Genomic DNA, 18,633 nt, shown 5'->3' with positions numbered 1-18,633 from the left:
TTGTCCCAGATCCAAATAGCTTCACACTGCTGCACTCTTTAAATTTCTTATGTCTTTTTTTTTTTTTAAGTTGGAGTATAATTGCTTTACAATGTTGTGTTAGTTTCTGCTGTACAACGAAGTGAATCAGCTATACGTATACATATATCCCCTCCCTCTTTGACCTCCCTCCCACCCCCCTCCCCCATCCCACCCATCTAGGTCATCACAGAGCACCGAGCTGATCTCCCTGTGCTATACAGCAGGTTCCCACTAGCTATCTATTTTGTACACGGTAGTGTATTTATGTCAAATCTAATCTCGCAGTTCATCCCACCCTCCCCTTCCCACACTGTGTCCACATGTCCGTTCTCTATGTCTGCGTCTCTATTCCTGCCCTGAAAATAGGTTCATCTGCACCTTTTTTTTTTTTTTTTTTTTTTTTTGCGGTACGCGGGCCTCTCACTATTGTGGCCTCTCCCGTTGCGGAGCACAGGCTCCGGATGCGCAGGCTCAGCGGCCATGGCTCACGGGCCCAGCCGCTCTGCGGCATGTGGGATCTTCCTGGACCGGGGCACGAACCCGTGTCCCCTGCATTGGCAGGCGGACTCTCAACCACTGCACCACCAGGGAAGCCCCACATGTGTCTTTTTGAATTATGGTTTTCTCAGGGTATATGCCCAGTAGTGGGATTGCTGGGTCATATGGTAATTCTATTTTTAGTTTTTTAAGGAACCTCCATACTGTTCTCCATAGTGGCTGTATCAATTTACATTCCTACCAACAGTGCAAGAGGGTTCCCTTTTCTCCACACCCTCTCCAGTATTTACTGTTTGTAGATTTTTTAATGATGACCATTCTGACTGGTGTGAGGTGATACCTCATTGTAGTTTTGATTTGCATTTCTCTAATAATTACTGATGTTGAGCATCATTTCATGTGCCTCTTGGCCATCTGTGTGTCTTCTTTGGAGAAATGTCTATTTAGGTCTTCTGCCCATTTTCTGATAGGGTTGTTTGTTTTTTTGATATTGAGCTCCAAGAGCTGTTTGTATATCTTGGAGATTAATCCTTTGTCAGTTGCTTCATTTGCAAATATTTTCTCCCATTCTGAGGGTTGTCTCTTCGTCTTGTTTATGGTTTCCTTTGCTGTGCAAAAGCTTTTAAGTTTAACTAGGTCCCATTTTAACATGATTTTTGTCCTTTCCTTTTCTCTTAAGTTTTCTTAGCTTTCGCCCATTCTTTTAATGCTCTGCTTCTAATCTCTGGGATGAGAAACCAGATAATTACTCTTACTAAAATTTAATGTAGGGAATTCCCTGGCGGTCCAGTAGTTAGGACCCTGTGCTTTTACTGCGGGGGCTCGGGTTCAATCCTTGGTTGGGGAACTAAGATCCCGCAAGCTGGGCAGCATGGCCAAAAAAAAGCATCAATTAGAAAGACATCTGTGTTCATGGACTGGAAGACTTAGCATTGTAAAAAAAGAAAAAAAAACCTTAACATATACGATCAAGTTGAATGCCAAATGAGGTCACAAAAGACTCTTCTGTGATAAAATGCATGGGCTGTTTTATAGCCTTTTAAAAGCTCACATGCCTTTTTCATACTGAACTCTCAGCTGTGTCTTGCTAGTGGAGGTGGCTTCATGGCCGACTTCTGGAAGAGAGTGGAGATGCTCTAGGAAGAGTCTCCTTCCTTTATCATCTTATCTCCACATCCTGTATCTTTAGAAAGAAATCTAGTAGATTTCACTTTCTAATAATTTTGCCTTTCCAGAATTCCAAATCAGCAGGAAAGACGGTGGTGACCGAATGCAGAATTTAATGTCCATTTCACTCTTCCTTTGCTATGTCCCAGCACTGGCCTGTCCATGTTTTTTGACTTGCTTCTCCCCTTTTTCTCCGTGAGTTCATATGAGAATTAGTTATAGATCGCATCTTTTCTCCCTACTCCTTCTACTGTTGTTGGTGGCAAGAAGACGAACAAAATCATTTCCGCTCCTATCTCTATGGAAGAAGTTAACATTTGAACAGGGCAGGTTTTCAATCAGGATGATGAGGAAGGTGTTAAAGGCTAAAGGCACACAACCCCTAGTCTGATCCTGAATGTTTCTGGGCCTTGGTTACTTCTTTGTCGTGCTTTTCTCCCTCATATTCTTGTACTATATTGTCATACTATGGGGTCCTTTGGCCAGAGCTTGTCAATACTGGGTTTTTTTTTCCTGGGCAAACCTAGTTTTTAAAGCTGTGTTTCCACTGATTTTATTTTTTCGAAAACACCAGACCAGAATACTGTTTGTCAGGACCGACATTGATTTTACCACCAGGTGCAGGAGACGGTCACCACGAGTGACCTCTGGGACACGTCATAACCCTGCTGCAGCCTCCCCAAACCCTTCCTTGAAATTCCACCACAGCAGTTACAATACTTAGATTTAACATTTTTGTCTTCCATTAAAATGTAAATGCCCAGAGGAAGAGTAGTGCCCTAAACTCTAAGTATTTGTCCCTTAGCGGGGAGATAGACACTTAACTGACCTGAGGTTTGTGTAGGAAGGAGAGAGAATGAGAACACTGGGATGCCCGAAACTCAGGAAGCTAGGGTTGATGTTGCAGCTAGTTTTTGGTGGCGGGGAAGGGAAGATTTGAGGGAGAAGACTCAAAAAGAAGGGCTAGAAACACCAAAGACATGATTGGCTGACTTCCCAATCATCTATAGCTCTGGCCTCAGGAAGTATCACTGGGCTACCTGTTCCATTCTTTGGTTTATTAATCCTGGTCTCTTCGGTTTGTATTATTGGTTTCCATCTCTCTGCTCAATCCACCATGTCATAGCCAAGCTTATCTACCCCCTGGGCAATATGATTTGCTAGGATTGCTGGGTCCAAGTTTCTGAATCATCTCAAGACTTGGTGCCTTTGTTCTGTTGTTTGGCTCCACTTCAGTGCTTATTATTTAAAAAAAAAAAAAAAACTATCCCAAAGCTGGCTGACCATTTTCTCTTACTACTGTCCCCTCATCCATTCAGGTAATCCCTTTCCAAGTCGCAAATCCCTTCCCTGCCTTTCATCCATCTCCCTTTCTCGAGCCAGTTTTTTTCTCTTCTGTGCTACATCACCCACGTTCAATGGCTCTTCTCCTTGACCATTAATCTCGGATGCGGAATCTTGTCAAATCTTATTTAAAATCAAAGTCCTCTTTGTACAGCCACTAAATCTCCTTCATCTTTCATGACAGGGATATCTTCAAGAACTCCATCCGATTTGTTGAACATGACTTCCTCAGCCTGGGTCCTTGCAGCCTTCCTTCAATAAAGTGGGCTTTCGCAGGTGTTCTCCTACCAAATCTTTTTAAGAATGTTTCCCAGAACTCCTCTACTATACACCCCTTCTATCCCTAAACAAACCAGATGTTACCCATGCTGATCTCCTATCTCCCTGCTTGTCTTAAGAGGGATCTTAAAAGAAATATGAAGGATGACTCTGGCTCTTTTCAAATCCTTGGGAATTACTTCCTAATACATGAATTGCAGTTACTGCCTCTTTACCTCATCTTCTCTTCCCACGATTGCAAATTAAAAAAAAAAAAACGGTAAAATGAATAGCCATGTGTTTTCTACTGCTTTATATGATATACTTATATCCTATTTTTTTTGAAGCTTGCCTCTAAGTCAGTTATCCTTAAATATAAACTTGGGATTTGAGGTGACTCAATATATAATATTCCTTTCAATATGTAACATGCCTGAATTTAGAACCAATTGAGAAAGGGCATAAGTACATAAGAATAAACCGTCACCTTTAACCCTTTGAGTAAGGGGGGTTTTCTGTTGCTTTAATCCTATACTAGATACTCTTTCCATCCAGTCTCTGGAAGAGTTGGATAATCACAAGCTTCCTTCCTCAGGGTAGAGCCCACTGGACAGAGTCAGATGTACTCTCTTGGCAGGCAGGCAGTTCCCAAAGAGAGGAGAGAGATGCAGGGTCTGAGGCAAACACACCTATTTTACTTTTCCAAGTCCATCACTCAGGAAAGTCATTCCTCCTTACAGAGTAAATGTATAAGGCATGGGAGGAGGGACCAAGAGAAGAGTTCCTCTATATGGAAGTTCAAATTGTGAGGAATAGGCTCTCCAGTAATGTTAGGTTGCATAAGAATTAGTTGTTTGTTTTAAAATGCAGATTCCCAAGGCTCAATCTGATTCAAGATCTGGGATTGGGTCAAAGGTATCCAAATACATAAAAGAACCCCAAATGATTCTGGCACAGGCTGTTCATGAACCCCACTTTGAGTAATAACACTGTACTAAAGTCTTGTAAGATGTTCTCCAAAAAAGGCATTAAGTAGTCAAATGTTTTGGAAAAACTGGGTTTTAAAAATGAAGCACATTTCATTTTTGATTTATAGCAGTATAAATGTTTGAGAGGAGGATACGTGGTATTTTCCAACTATTTTTTCAGTATATCTATTGATCACCTGAGGGACAGTACTCCCTGTCTAACCCCATTTGGAAAGTGCTGAGTAGAGTGTCTAAAAAAACGAAGTAACAATTATAATCTGTACTGATTAGAACACACCTGAAATTCAGCTTGAGGTGCTATTACACTTTAAGAGAGTTGCTGAAAAACCTAGAGCATGTTGAAAGAAAAGCAGATAGGGTCTTTATGGGTTTGCAATCATCTCACCTGAACAATGGTTGAAAGAGACTAGAGATTCTCCCAGGCTAAGATGGCAGCTCAAATACACACATCTCAACTCACTCCCTGTCAAAGCCCCATAAAAACCACGGGAAAGAGTTTCAAAGGACTGGGAAATAAAGAGAGAAGACAGCAGTCCTATTGCGAAGCTGGAAAGCCTGCAGACCAACGGTAAATGAGTTGGTGGAAATCAAACAGCTGACTCCAAAACCAAAGGGGAGCAAGAAAGCTGGGTGTCAACATGTTACCCATCGCAGACTCCTCAGAACGCACAGATGGACAGAGCTAGTTTCCCTCAAAACTGGTCACAGAGGTGGCAACAAAAATAAATAGGGTAAAAGCTGGGTAAAAGCTGCTGGCAAAGCAGTCAGATCTCTGGATCTTCCAGAATCTATGCCACTGGGTAACTGACCCTCCCAACTCCACATAAGACTACAGGTTTATTCTCTAAAGAGAGTAAAACAGAACTTTGGGTTGGGTGTTGGCTGGCACAGATGTTGGTGTAGTTGAAGATGAAGGTATCCTACTGAAAACAAGGAGATAATCAAACTCTGTATGTATTAAATGTCCAGTGCTGGGTTCTCCAGTCCTATTAACCTCCAGACCTAGTTCCTTCTAATACAATTGTCCCAAACAGGAAATCCAAAGAATATACGTTAAGGAATCTGATTATCCCAAATGGAAAGACCAAAACCAAGGCTTCCCCACACTACATCCAAGCCGATCACCCTACATGGAAGCTCAAAGTCATAAAGCCTCTTCACAAATGGCTACAACAAGATTCCCAGTCCCACAGGCAATTCCAGAACCTTGCAACTCCCCACTAACAGGCAGTATCTGTTTCTCCTCTTCTTGAGGCTGGGTGAGATTTTGCGACTCGGTCAATAAATGGACTGTGTTGTATGAATTTTTAGGCTAGGTCGTAAAAGGTGATACAGCTTCTGCCTGGCCCTTTCTCTGGGTTCTTGCCCTGAGAACCTTGCCATCATGCTGTGAGGAAGATCAAACTAGCCTATGTGGAGAGGCCCACTGAAGAGGATGAGGCCCTCAGCCAAAAGCTAACATCAACCACAAGACTCGTGAGTGATAGATTCCAGCCCCCAGCCTTGGAACCTTTCCGCTGAGGCCTCTGTCAGTGTAAAGCAGAAAGGCCAACCTTGCTCTGCTCTGTCTGAATTCCTGACCCGCAGAATCCATGAACATAACAAATGGTTGTTTTAGATCACTACGCTTTGGACTAATTTGTTATAAAGTCATTAGTAACTGGAATAAGCATTAACTCAACAGTTTAAACTTTAATTAGTTTGGCGGTCGTCTTCCCTAAACATTTCAAGATCCTAAGAAGAAGCAATTTTGCCATCTTGGAATTTAAAAGAATTGTGCTTGTGTGTGTATGTGAGGGGCAGGGAGATAGATTATGATGGACAGTAGTTGGGTACAGTGCTCTCTGTGATCTGTAATTCTCTTAAAAGCCTTTGTGGAATTTTAAACTATTTTCTTTTCTCTTTGATTAAAAAAAATCATAGAGGATGAGACATGAACTCATTACAAGACTAATAAGTTTCAGGATTTTGTAAAAGGAAGAGAAAGTTTTGAATAGGCTGAATAGGAATTCAAAGACTACTTATAATACATTCCAGAGCTCAGCAACTTTATTCATATTGCCTGCTGTTTAGGATTATATTCATCACTGCTGCATTCAGTTACAGGTGGGGACATTATTTTGGAAACCTCTCTTTGTATTGTCTTTGTAACCTAGATCTATTACCCATGACATTTTAGCTATTTAATAACTCTGCTGTTCCAACAAAACCTCCCCAAGGAGCACTTCAAGCTCCCAGTGTCCACCAACCTAACCTCTCCATAGGAGCAATGAAAAACCACAGGTGCGAGAAATCTGAGGATTCCTTCTCTGAGGGGTCGCTCTTCAGTCAGCTCTGTTTTTGTCTTAAAATAGATCTTAGGCTCTATGGAGTAGTTAATCTTAGAAATTCAGAAATGGAAGATTAACCCCCAAAGATTAAGTGATTTTCTAAAATATGTTAATTCCATGTGATTGTTAATTTATTACCTTCTATCTTTATGATGAATGACAGCGTATCCTGCAACCATCATATCAATTATTTTCATCAGGTGAGAACAAAAATTTCCTTGTGAGTAAGGAAAATAGATTTCTTTCCTCGAAATGAATGGCAGAAAGGTAAAACCATGCTTATGTAGCTTATAAAAGGTATGAAAGAGATTCTGAAGTTCCATGGCTCACTTGTCTGATGTGACATTTTTCATTTGAAAGAATACTGTTTCCAGTTTGTGATTGTTATAAAAATAGGATTCCAAATATTTATAGGAATAAAAAATCCTTATCAGCGTCTCTCCTTCCAAAGAGATTTAGGGTTACCAAATCACTGGCAAAACCCTATTGATTCAGAAAATACTTACTGTATGTCATTTTTTGCTAGGCTTTTGATTGGTTCTGGAGAGACAAAGTCAAGTTAATTAGACATGGAATGTGCCTTCAAAAAGCTTACAGTCTAATAGGGAGGTGGCTGTTTATAAAAAATAATTAAAATATAAGGTAGAAAGTGAGATGGACCATATGGAAGGCAGAGACATACTGAGAGATAGGAAGAGGGAGAGAAGTTTTGTGGTTGGTGGTGAGGAAGCAGGATGGTGGGGTAAAGAAAAGAGGAGTCAGAGAAAGGTGGTTTCATGGTGGAGGTGGGCTTTAAAAGCCCACAAAGGATTTGTTCGAGTGAACAATGAAGCTTCAGTTTGGCTGGAACATCCAAACTAGACATATACCAGTTGATCTTCTAGAAGAGGAGATCCCTGGACCTTTCACCAGACTTAGAGACCCAGCCTCCATAGGGGCAGACCTGGGCAGTCATGTTTTTAACAGGCTCCTCTTGGGACTCTCCTTGTGGCTGGATTTGGGGATCTCTGGGCTGAAGCGCAGGGTTCACTGTGGGGAATGTTGGAGATGAAGTTGGGAAGGTTGGTTGGTGCCAAATACCGAAGGGCATTGACTTCCAGAATGCATGTGGGCTTTATTCATTAGTTAGTGGGATGCCAGGAGAGACCCTTGAGTAATGAAGTAACAGATCATTGTGGTGCTTCAAGAACAGTGATCTGTGGTGTGTAGAAGATGGATTGGGAAGGAAAAGATCAGAGGCAGAGAAAATAATTAGGTGCTACCTATAATTTCCCATTTCTGTAATTTAATTACAAAGTAATTAAAGCATAAACTTTAGGAGTAGCTATGGCAGGGCTGGAAAGGAAAGCGTGGGTGAACGTCTAGTTTCACTCACTCTTGTCTTTTTTTTTTTTTTTTTTTTTGCTGTACGCGGGCCTCTCACTGCTGTGGCCTCTCCCGTTGCGGAGCACAGGCTCCGGACACACAGGCTCCGCGGCCATGGCTCGCGGGCCCAGCCGCTCTGCGGCATGTGGGATCTTCCGGGATCGGGGCACGAACCCGTGTCCCCTGCATCGGCAGGCGGACTCTCAACCACTGCGCCACCAGGGAAGCCCTCACTCTTGTCTTTTTTACTTTAGTTCTTGTAACGTGTCTTACTTTGATCTTGCCTCCCACTGAAGACAGTCTCAGTAAACCCTTAAACACTCCTGACCCAAGTTTTTGCCTTTTGGTTAAAATACATTGTGTTTCAATGTATGGGATAGTATTTGCTGCCATTATTATTATTATTATTATTATTTTTGCAGTACGCGGGCCTCTCACTGTTGTGGCCTCTCCCGTTGTGGAGCACAGGCTCTGGACGCGCAGGCTCAGCGGCCATGGCTCACGGGCCCAGCCGCTCCGCGGCATGTGGGATCTTCCCGGACCGGGGCACGAACCCGTGTCCCCTGCATAGGCAGGCGGACTCTCAACCACTGCGCCACCAGGGAAGCTCTGCTACCATTATTTTAAGAAAAAAAGTATGTTAGGACCGTTGAATCCTCTGGACTGCAGGATGCTTAAGAATGTCTCAACTCTGGATGCAGCTGATTCTTTGCCAGGAATGGTGGAAGCTGTTGAATTTTTGTATCTGCCCAGTACACTGCATGAAAGCAGGCATATAGGAATTACTTTAAAATTTTTGATTATTGATTTGAGCTCCAATTCCAATTTCTGAAACTTTGGATTCTGTTCCTTGATTCTCTTGAGAAGTCAGGGAATGTTTTTCTGATACATTTCCTCTCTGATAATCTTTTCTGTGCAGACCCCTCCCACTGCCCCACAGCCTATTCTCATAGACTTAATGGACTCTGATTATCCAGGTCTCCAGATCTCACAAAGGAGTCCCCTTAGAGGAGCAAGAAGAAGCCTCGTGACTTCTCATTGGAATCACCTCGCTTTTGAACACATTGCCCCTATTTGGGAAAAGGCTCAAATGTTTGGCATGTTACTGGCCTTTCATGTGAATCCTTGCATAGGTAGAAACAGGTATTCTTAGCTCTTCTGTATAAAGGGACATACATTAAAGAAGAGAAAGGAAATGATGTGTCCTTTTAAATGAAAAACATCAGAGGAAGAAAAATGATTATCTGTCTCAAAAATGTATTGGTTTAATAAATTCACATTAAGCTTAACCAAAAAAAGAAAAAAAAGACTAAAATGCAAATTAATCTTGAGAAGAACTTAAATTTACCTACTGTGATCTCTACGGTGCCTGTTATGGGCTGAACTGTGTTTCCCCAAAATTCATATGTTGAAACTCTCGCCCCCAGTACCTCAGAATATGACTGTATATGGGAGGTAGGACCTTTACAGAGGTGATTAAAGTGAGTCTGTTAGGGTGGGTTATAATCCAATATAATAGGAGAAGAATGTATAAGGAGAAGAAATGTAGACACACAGAGAAACACCAGGGATGCATGCAGAGAGAGGAATGACCATGAGAGGACACAAGGAGAAGGTGGCCGTCTGCAGGCCAAGGAGAGAGATCTCAGGGGAAATCAAACCTGCTGACACCTTGGTCTTGGACTTCCAGCCTCCAGAATTGTGATAATTGTGATTTCTGTTGTGTAAGCCACCCATTCTGTGGTACTTTATTAGGGCAGCCCTAGCAGTCTCGTCCAGTGCCCCAGGCCAAGAGGAAGTCTAAGGGCTCAGGCAGGTCTCCTACCACCATCTGCAGCGCAAGACCTAAGTAGTAGTATTTGTGGTGTGAATGGAGCCACCACCTTCCTCGCTGACAGCATCCCAGACCCACCAGCGAAAACCTACAGGCATAGGGATTTCCAGGGTCTATCCCACTTTTATCAGAGGGGTCACTGGTGATACACTAGAGATAGAAAAGACCAAAAGGAGAAGATGTCTTCAGTCTCTTTCCATTTGAACACTCATATCAAAGTTGAGATGAAATGGAGATTGTTAAAAAGGAGCACTCATCCAGGTCATAGCAGACTGTGGCTCCTCCCCCTTTGCTTGCATTCTGGGGGGTCTCCCTCAATCAGTGTTCTTGCTCTTACGCCCCACCACTTGACCTTAGATGTGGTCCCTTCATCCTGCATGTAGCTTTTATCACTCTGCCCTGTTCAATCACTGCCTGTTTACACCTCCACCATATCTTGTGTTTCAGAATGTCCCTCTGGTCCCCAAGCCAACCTTCCCCTGACACCATAGCTGTGAGCCAATTCCAGCTGCTCCCACAGCCAACTAGGACTTACTGAACCCCAGGCTAGGCCAGAGCTCTGGGTCTGCCTGAGTGGGGGAGAGGAAACTGGGGTGAGCCCCAGTGTAGACACTGCCCCATTGGTTCAATTCACCAGGATTTCATTGCAAAGGGGAGCAGCGCTCTAGTTAGTTACCTTGCACCAGTAATACCGTATTCCATCAAATCTAGGACACCATCAATTGGAACACACAATATTATTTTATATACCAATAAAAAAGATTAAATACTGACAAACTCTAACACACGATCAACGGTAAGATGCCTTAACTTACAGAGTAGTTCAAAAGTCAAAAACATGTTTTGTCTTAAAGTGAATGACATGAGATACATAAGCACGAAAATGACATCACTTAAGATAATGATCGAACGTTTACGAAAAACATATTGCAAAGCGTGGTAGCTACCTGAGGTCTGCTGAAATCACGCTGCCCTTTAAGTGTATAATACATTCACTCATACTCCAAATATGGGGGTATGGATAAGAGCCAGGATGTTTAATGTTCTCCTCCAAATTTCTGGGACTTCAGGGGTGCTTCCATCCCCATGCTGACTGCCCACCCTGTTTTTCTGCTTGCCATTTGCATCTCATGCCCCATAGCTATTCTCTTTTCTGTGTCCCAAACTGACCATGGCCTCTTTTCCTCCATATTTTAAAATATTTCTTGCATTTTATCTGTGTGTATCCAATTTTATTGGAGGTTTGTGGCAACAGAGGTGGTGAATATTGCAGAACTGCAAAGTCTTTTGTCTCGTAACACAAAGAATTTCCTTCCAGCTGATATTTCCTTATTATATCCCTCATCCATTAGTTCCATTTTCTCTTCAACTCCTCTCCTCTCCTCTGTTCTTATACACCCTCCAATCTTGCTCTCTCTTTAACTCCCTGTCTGCTTCAGGGAGTTCATGCTTTTTTAAAATCTAAAGCAGTTGGGCTTCCCTGGTGGCGCAGTGGTTGAGGGTCCACCTGCCGATGCAGGGGACACGGGTTCGTGCCCTGGTCCGGGAAGATCCCACATGCCGCGGTGCGGCTGGGCCCGTGAGCCATGGCCACTGGGCCTGCGCGTCTGGAGCCTGTGCTCCGCAGCGGGAGAGGCCGCAACAGTGAGAGGCCCGCGTACCGCAAAAAAAAAAAAAAAAAAATCTAAAGCAGCTTGTCAATATATTTGCTCCAAAAAGAAATTATGGTACTCCCCCTTGGAGGCAAAAGGAGGCACATTCCCTTGTGTTTGTCGTTGTTGTTTGTTTGTTTGGTATAATAGACAGTAAAAGGCACAAATCTTAGGTTTTTGACAATTGTGTATAGTCATGTAACAACCACATTAAACAAATTTTAGAGTAGTTCCATCACTCAGAAATTCCCCTGTGTCCCTTTCCAATTAATTAACAGCCTTCCTCCCTGCCAGTAACCACTTCCTGATTTCTATCACCATAGATTAATTTTGTCTAATATTGAACTTCACATAAGTGGAATCATTGTGTGGTCTTTTGTGTCTGAACCCTTTTGCTTAATGTGCTTTTTTTTTTTTTTTTTCTTTTTTTTGCGGTATGCGGGCCTCTCACTGTTGTGGCCTCTCCCGTTGCGGAGCACAGGCTCCGGATGCGCAGGCCCAGCGGCCATGGCTCACGGGCCCAGCCGCTCCGCGGCATATGGGATCCTCCCAGACCGGGGCACGAACCCGTATCCCCTGCATCGGCAGGCGGACTCTCAACCACTGCGCCACCAGGGAGGCCCTTAATGTGCTTTTGAAATGCATTCCTGTCTGGCACATATTAGTAGTTCATTCATGTTTATTGCTGAGTATGATTCTGTTCCATGAATATAGTGCTATTTGTTTCTCTTTTCTCCTATTGATGAACGTTTGGGTTGTTTTCTCTCTTGCTATCATGAATAAGGCCACAATGAATATTCTCATCCAAATCTTTTTGCAGACATATGATTTTCTGCTGTGATTTTTAATTTGCAGTATTTTTTCTCTACTCCTCAAGAAATAAGTAAATTTTCCTAAGCTAGCATTGAAATCTACAACTAATTACCACATGTAGTTTCCCAGGATGTGGTAATGAAGGCATGAATTTAACGGTGATTTCTGTCCCAGGGATTTTCATGAATATTTAAACTTGTAATTATTGTGTATGAGACTGTTTACAGAGGCTCTACTTTTTTCCTGAATGATATTTTCTTTTTTAAAGTATTTATTTATTTTATTTATTTTTTATTTTTGGCTGTGTTGGGTCTTAGTTGCGGCACGTGGGATCTTCATTGTGGCATGAGGGCTTCTCTCTAGTTGTGGCATGCGGGTTTTTCTCTCTCAAGTTTTGGCGTGCGGGTTTTTCTCTCTCTAGTTGTGGTGTGCAGGCTCCAGAGCACATGGGCTCTGTAGTTGAGGCACGTGGCCTCTTTAGTTGAGGCGCCTGAGCTTGGGCTCAGTAGTTGTGGTGCAGCATGTGGGATCTTAGTTCCCAGACCAGGGATCGAACCTGTGTCCTCTGCATTGGAAGGTGGATTCTTTACCACTGGACCACCAGGGAAGTCCCTGAATGATATTTCTTTGTTTTAGGTTGTCTGATGGCCTTTGCTGCCCACATTCTCATTATCTGAACTCTTGCTGTCTAAACACAGGGACTAGATAGATGCATATACTTCTTTTTTTTTTTTTTGAGATGGTTCGACATCTCTTAATATCTCAGCTCTCATTCCTGTCTATCAGAGACCCAAGAACACTCTGATTTAGATACTGAGTTTCACAATGAGATTAAAAATTTCCAAACCTAAATGGAACTTTCCAGTGACAGAATTGCCAAGCTTCTGTTTAGGACTGTGCTTATTTAAGCTCTACCCATCACCTTCCAATAAAGGAGACTGGCAGTTCTGTCACTGGAAAGCTCCGTGGTCTAACCATGCGACTTTGAGTAAGTTACTGTGCTTTCCCAACCCTTACTTGCCCTTTCTGTAGGATGGAATTATAGCTGCGTGCATCAGAGTTGTGAGGAATGCACGTGATTGATTGTATGTGAAAGCTCAAGCGTCCTCAGGACTTCGGGTGGGCCGCACTCTTGTTTCTGGCTTGTCTCTGTTTCCTGCTCTAAACCCTCCCCCCTTCTCCACCCACTGTGCCTCCCAGAAGTTTTGACTTCTTCGTTCTGCATCACCCAGGCTATCTTCCTCGACCTCTAGCTGCAGGTTGGTTTCAGCCAATGGGAGGCATAAGTGAGGGATTGGGGTCAGGGAGGAAACGGAAGTTTGGGTTCTTATTCCCCTGGAATCCTTCCCCTTCAGCTATGGCTGGATCCCTTCTGGTCTAGAAGTCATAATGGCTTCCTACTACATTTAGTCCCTGAGAGCTCCCATTCTTGGCGGGTTTCTTTACCTCTGCTTATACTGTGTTCAAAGGTATAAGAACACAGTCCTTTTGTTACAGTCTTCTGAGCTACTCCTTTAAGTGTGCCACTGGTTTTCTTCCAGGGCCCTGAGTGGTGCCCTCTCCCAGGCCTGCAGGTGGTGGTGTTTGCCCCCTGATGTAGTTTGCTGCTTAAGAGACTGTGTCTCCATGCAGCAGCACAAAGCCTGAGCCAGAAGAATCCACCTTTTGGAACCTGGCTCTGTGCAGGCTTAAACAGTTTGTTTATGTGATGAAAATAAGGAGAACGTCATTCTTGAAAAGGGATTTCTTTTTTTACTTTGGGCCAAGCATTCCTTCCCTCCCTCCCCTCCAATACACACACCTAAAAAAAAAAAAAGAAGATGACGCTCTGGCTTGTATTTATGAGGGAGTTAGGCATGCTGTTCTCCTTTCAAAGCTCTTCACATGGAGAGGAAACTGGCCTTGACATTTACACAATCCAGGAGAATTCCAAATAGAATTTGGACAGATTGGGAAGTTACCATCTTGGAGTGTGTGGGGAAAACAATCCTGGTGGGAAGATGTGGTGACATATATGAGACAATCCATAGATGTTAGGAATGTGCTGCTTTGTATGTGCCTCTCCACTTTGCGATCCGATGGGATTGCCAAAAATATGCATATGTTCTTTATGATATCACATGAGGAGACCATCCAATTAAAGCACTCGACAATAAATGCAAGGAGTATAATTTCTGAGTATATTTATGATTACTTAATGTCAACAAAAGGGTCTTTTAAACACAGCACATTCCTTCCCCTGCCCTAGCAGATCAGGCTAAACACATCCAAATGCATGAACTATAAAAGAAGGAAGAGGCAGTGCCGGCACCGAGCTCTTTGGTTTCTGCATCTGGCCAGCGTCCACTGGGAGAAATGTAAGTCATAGTTTACCACATGGATTACAAATGTGCTGAATTGCAAGAATGATTATTAAATGAAAATATCCATAGCACCTGCAGCTTGTCCCGGAAAATTCCCCCAGGGCATTGTGGATGCTTTTTTATTTTTATTTTTTTTTTTGAGGGAAAAAAAGTAAGACAGGGTGAGATGCAAATGGCAACTCCAGCTGCTTATAGTAGCAACTCCATCAATGTTCCTGAAGGGTTTGCAGAGGCCACTCAATCAATCTGAGCTGCTTCCATTCCCAGCATGAGTGTGGTGAGGGAGAGGCTTGGGGAATATCATTAGCCTCTTTCCTTTGAGGTTTGGATGATCAAGAAAATGAAAATAATAGTAATGTAAATGGCAAGTGCTTTTGAAAACAAAGCACATCAGTGCAGGAGGAAGCATGAAACTGGCTCCATAACTCTGGCCCAGCAGTAGTGTTTATTCTGTTACAAGGTCAGGGCTTCTTCTGGAAACAGAAACTGAGTGGCTATGTGGATTTTGTTGATTTAATACGATTGTATATATATATATATATATATATATATATATATATATATATATATATATATAGAACATTCTGCACATATGTAATATTTGGCCATGTTTCAATTAGCTTCCGTGTGTATGTATTTGTGCATGCACATGCATGTGAAAACAAACAAAAAAATAAAGTTAGGAAAAGTTCAATGAGGTGGAATTTGAAATCACAGTACCTAGAGTCAGTTACCACCCTAACCCTGTAAGTACCTGGGCAAGTCACTTCACCTTTCTGAGCTTCTGTTCCCTCATGTGTAAAACAGGGATGATGCTTAAAGCCATACTTATCCCACAGGTAGCTGTCAGGATCAAATGAGGTACTTTGTGTGAAAAAGCCTTGAATATGGTATATCACTAACTAAATATTGGTCATTATTATTAGAAAGAATTTCTTGCTGCTAAAAATCTCACACATAAGTATAACTCTATCAGATGTGTCAACATAAATATGGTTCACACATATCTGGAGATCGGAACCTGAGCAGAACACTTCACCTTGAGGTAACCTCTTTGGGGTTTTCTCCTAGTAAAGACACTGCAGACATTTACATTTCTTTTGAGGGTTGGAGAATCAAAGGTCAATGGATGGAATGTGTGCTTGTACCTTTTTTTTTAAACTTAGCTTTCGTAGTACAGATATGACATATTATCTTTAAAGAGTTTTTAAATATTGGCGTTTGCACCCCTTTTCTGCCTCCACCCCCCTTTCCACTGCTGCTGACAAGTGCAGACTTCTAAAGGGGGGTTCTATGGTCTCCCCTGGGTCCTGGGGTTCATGGTGCTGATTGGGATAACTGGTGAGAAGAGGACCGAAATGAGCCACAAAGCTGACTTGACTTGCCTTATAGAAAAGCCAGAGGACAGGCAGAGGTCTGGAAACGTGGGAGGAAGGTGACAATAGAAAAAGGTGAGAGCCTTTGGGAGTTGAGTTTTGGAACCCTTGGGGCAGTTTTGAGATAGTAAGAAAAGAGATTTCGTGAAGACTGCCGTGCTGTGATGGGTGATATTTTGGAAAAATAACGGTTTAAAGAAACGGTTTTGAAGATGTTTTTTCCTGTACATTATGCATTGCCACCCCCCACTTTGCCCTTTTCTCAGACTTCAGGAAATACGGTTCTTTGCAATTTCTCTTGAATGCCAGTCTTAGATCTCTTCTGAATTCAATTGTATGTTGAGCTGGAATACTAGGTAGCTCAGCTTTATGTGGGTTACATAAGGATAATTTAAAAATGACCATTATAAGAATTTTAACATTTATTTTGATCCTGAATACATTATGTTATATTTTCAGTTATGAAAAGATGCTGGCATATTTTGTTGAGGAATATGTGGTAAAGTGAGGAAAAACAAATGCACAAGACATGTATGAATCTATCTGTATCTTCATAGCAAAATGTGGAATGACAGAAGACTGAGAGAAAGCCAAAAACTCTATTGAGAAGTTATTTTTTTAATTTCTTACCCTTGTGCCTCATATACTGGATGGTAATAGACTTTAAAAAAAATTTTTTTAGAGGGATACATACAGCTTTATTTTTTTTAATATCTTTATTGGAGTATAATTGCTTTACAATGCTGTGTTAGCTCCTGCTGTACAACAAAGTGAGTCAGCTATACGTATACATATATCCCCATATCTCCTCCCTCTTGCGTCTCCCTCCCACCCTCCCTATCCCACCCCTCTAGGTGGTCACAAAGCACTGAGCTAATCTCCCTGTGCTATGTGGCTGCTTCCCACTAGCTATCAATTTTACATTTGGTAGGGTATATATGTCCATGCCACTCTCTCACTTCGTCCCAGCTTACCCTTCCCCCTCCCCGTGTCCTCAAGTCCATTCTCTACCTCCGCATCTTTATTCCTGCCCTGCCCCTAGGTTCATCAGTACCGTTTTTTTTTTCTTTTTTTGGTTCCATATATCTGTGTTAGCATACAATATTTGTTTTTCTCTTTCTGACTTCCTTCACTAAGTTCCTCATCACAGTGCAGACCCTCTACACAAGTAATCAGACACCTTTGCCGCTGCGCTGCATCTTTAACTGTCTACAGGGAGTCCTGAACCCCTGATCTCTTCCAGCTGGACGAGATGGTTGGCATCATCTACTCCTAGCCCCTCATTTCCTATAGAGAACATTCAGGCATAAACTGGCTTTGAAGGACTGACCCAAGGACAAATAATTAGCTAGAGGCATCTGATCCCACAGTTCAGTGTTCTTGGGACCACATCATGCTTTCCCTCAAAGGATCCTCATAAAGATACACAAGCTCAGGACTCTTCTAAAAGAGATGCCCCAGAGAGCTGGGTGATGGGGAGAAAATAGTCTTGCCACACACTGGAACCAGGTGACAGAAGTGCCTGTTCTGTTGTCCACCGGCACCCTCCCCCACGCCAACAGCAGTAAGCTGCTGCAGGCAGGAAGCAAGCTGCTTCAGGATGCAGTGTGTAGGCCTCCTGCTGGGAAGGCTTCCTCCACTTGATGAATCCATCTTTAGGAAATGGCCATCCCTGTCTGTCTTACAAGGGGCCTGCAAAATTATGTTCATAATCTCCCTGGCTGTTAAACTGAGATTTCACACCTGTAACATTCACTTCTGCTTAATATGCACACTCAGCATTAGGCAGGAAGTAAGCTTAAGGCTCTTTCAGTGACTACATGTGATGATACATAGGATTCCATTTTCCTTCTTATAACAGATTGGCAAAGGCTTGAGATGACATGAATGTAATGTGGCTGGAAAACCGTAGCTCGAAATTCTTGGACTGCGTGAAATCTTTTTAAAATCTTCTTCCTATTCCTAAAAATTTGCTTTCTAGGTTCAATGAGAAGAGCTTCACTCATGGAATTTGAAAGAAAAAGTACAAATGTACTATATTTCCTGACTATAATCAAACGGGTAACATCATGTAAACATGTAGCTCTCATATTTTAGTTCTCCTGGTTTAAATTTCAATCTTCCATCTCTGAGTTATGTGTAAACCAAAGTGAGGACTGTGGGAAGAAAATGCATGGCTTTGTTCAAGTTCTGAGTGTTTGAGTATTGGCAGGAATTAGAGATTGAGGGAGTCACAGGAAATCATGAAAAGTCATTTTGTATAATTGCCTCTCCTCCTGCACCCCCTCCCTGTTATGCCTCTTTAATTATTGAAGTTCCTTGGAAATTTCTTCTGGCTTTTACAGGGGACAGGAGACTACTCTTGCTTTTGATAACCCAGTAGAGAATCCAATAATACAGAAAGATACAGAAGTATTTTCCTTATGTCTAACCTAATTTCTAAGTACAGATTCCTGCTTCTGGCTGTGATGCTGTAGCTTGTGATGGACTTAACCTCCTGTGAGAACAACTAGAAGCTTGATTTTAAAAACGTCTCCAAAGGCATGAGGTAGCTTCTGACACAACAAGGAGTTGAGGGAACAGATCCTCGAGGGGAAGGAAGCTCAGTGAGGTGAACACACTG

This window comes from Mesoplodon mirus (genome assembly GCF_964341445.2).
Source record: "Mesoplodon mirus genome assembly, chromosome: 14".
In the NCBI taxonomy this organism is placed as follows: Eukaryota; Metazoa; Chordata; class Mammalia; order Artiodactyla; family Ziphiidae; genus Mesoplodon; species Mesoplodon mirus.
The sequence above is the reverse complement of the archived record's forward strand: the minus strand, read 5'-3'. Positions refer to the sequence as shown.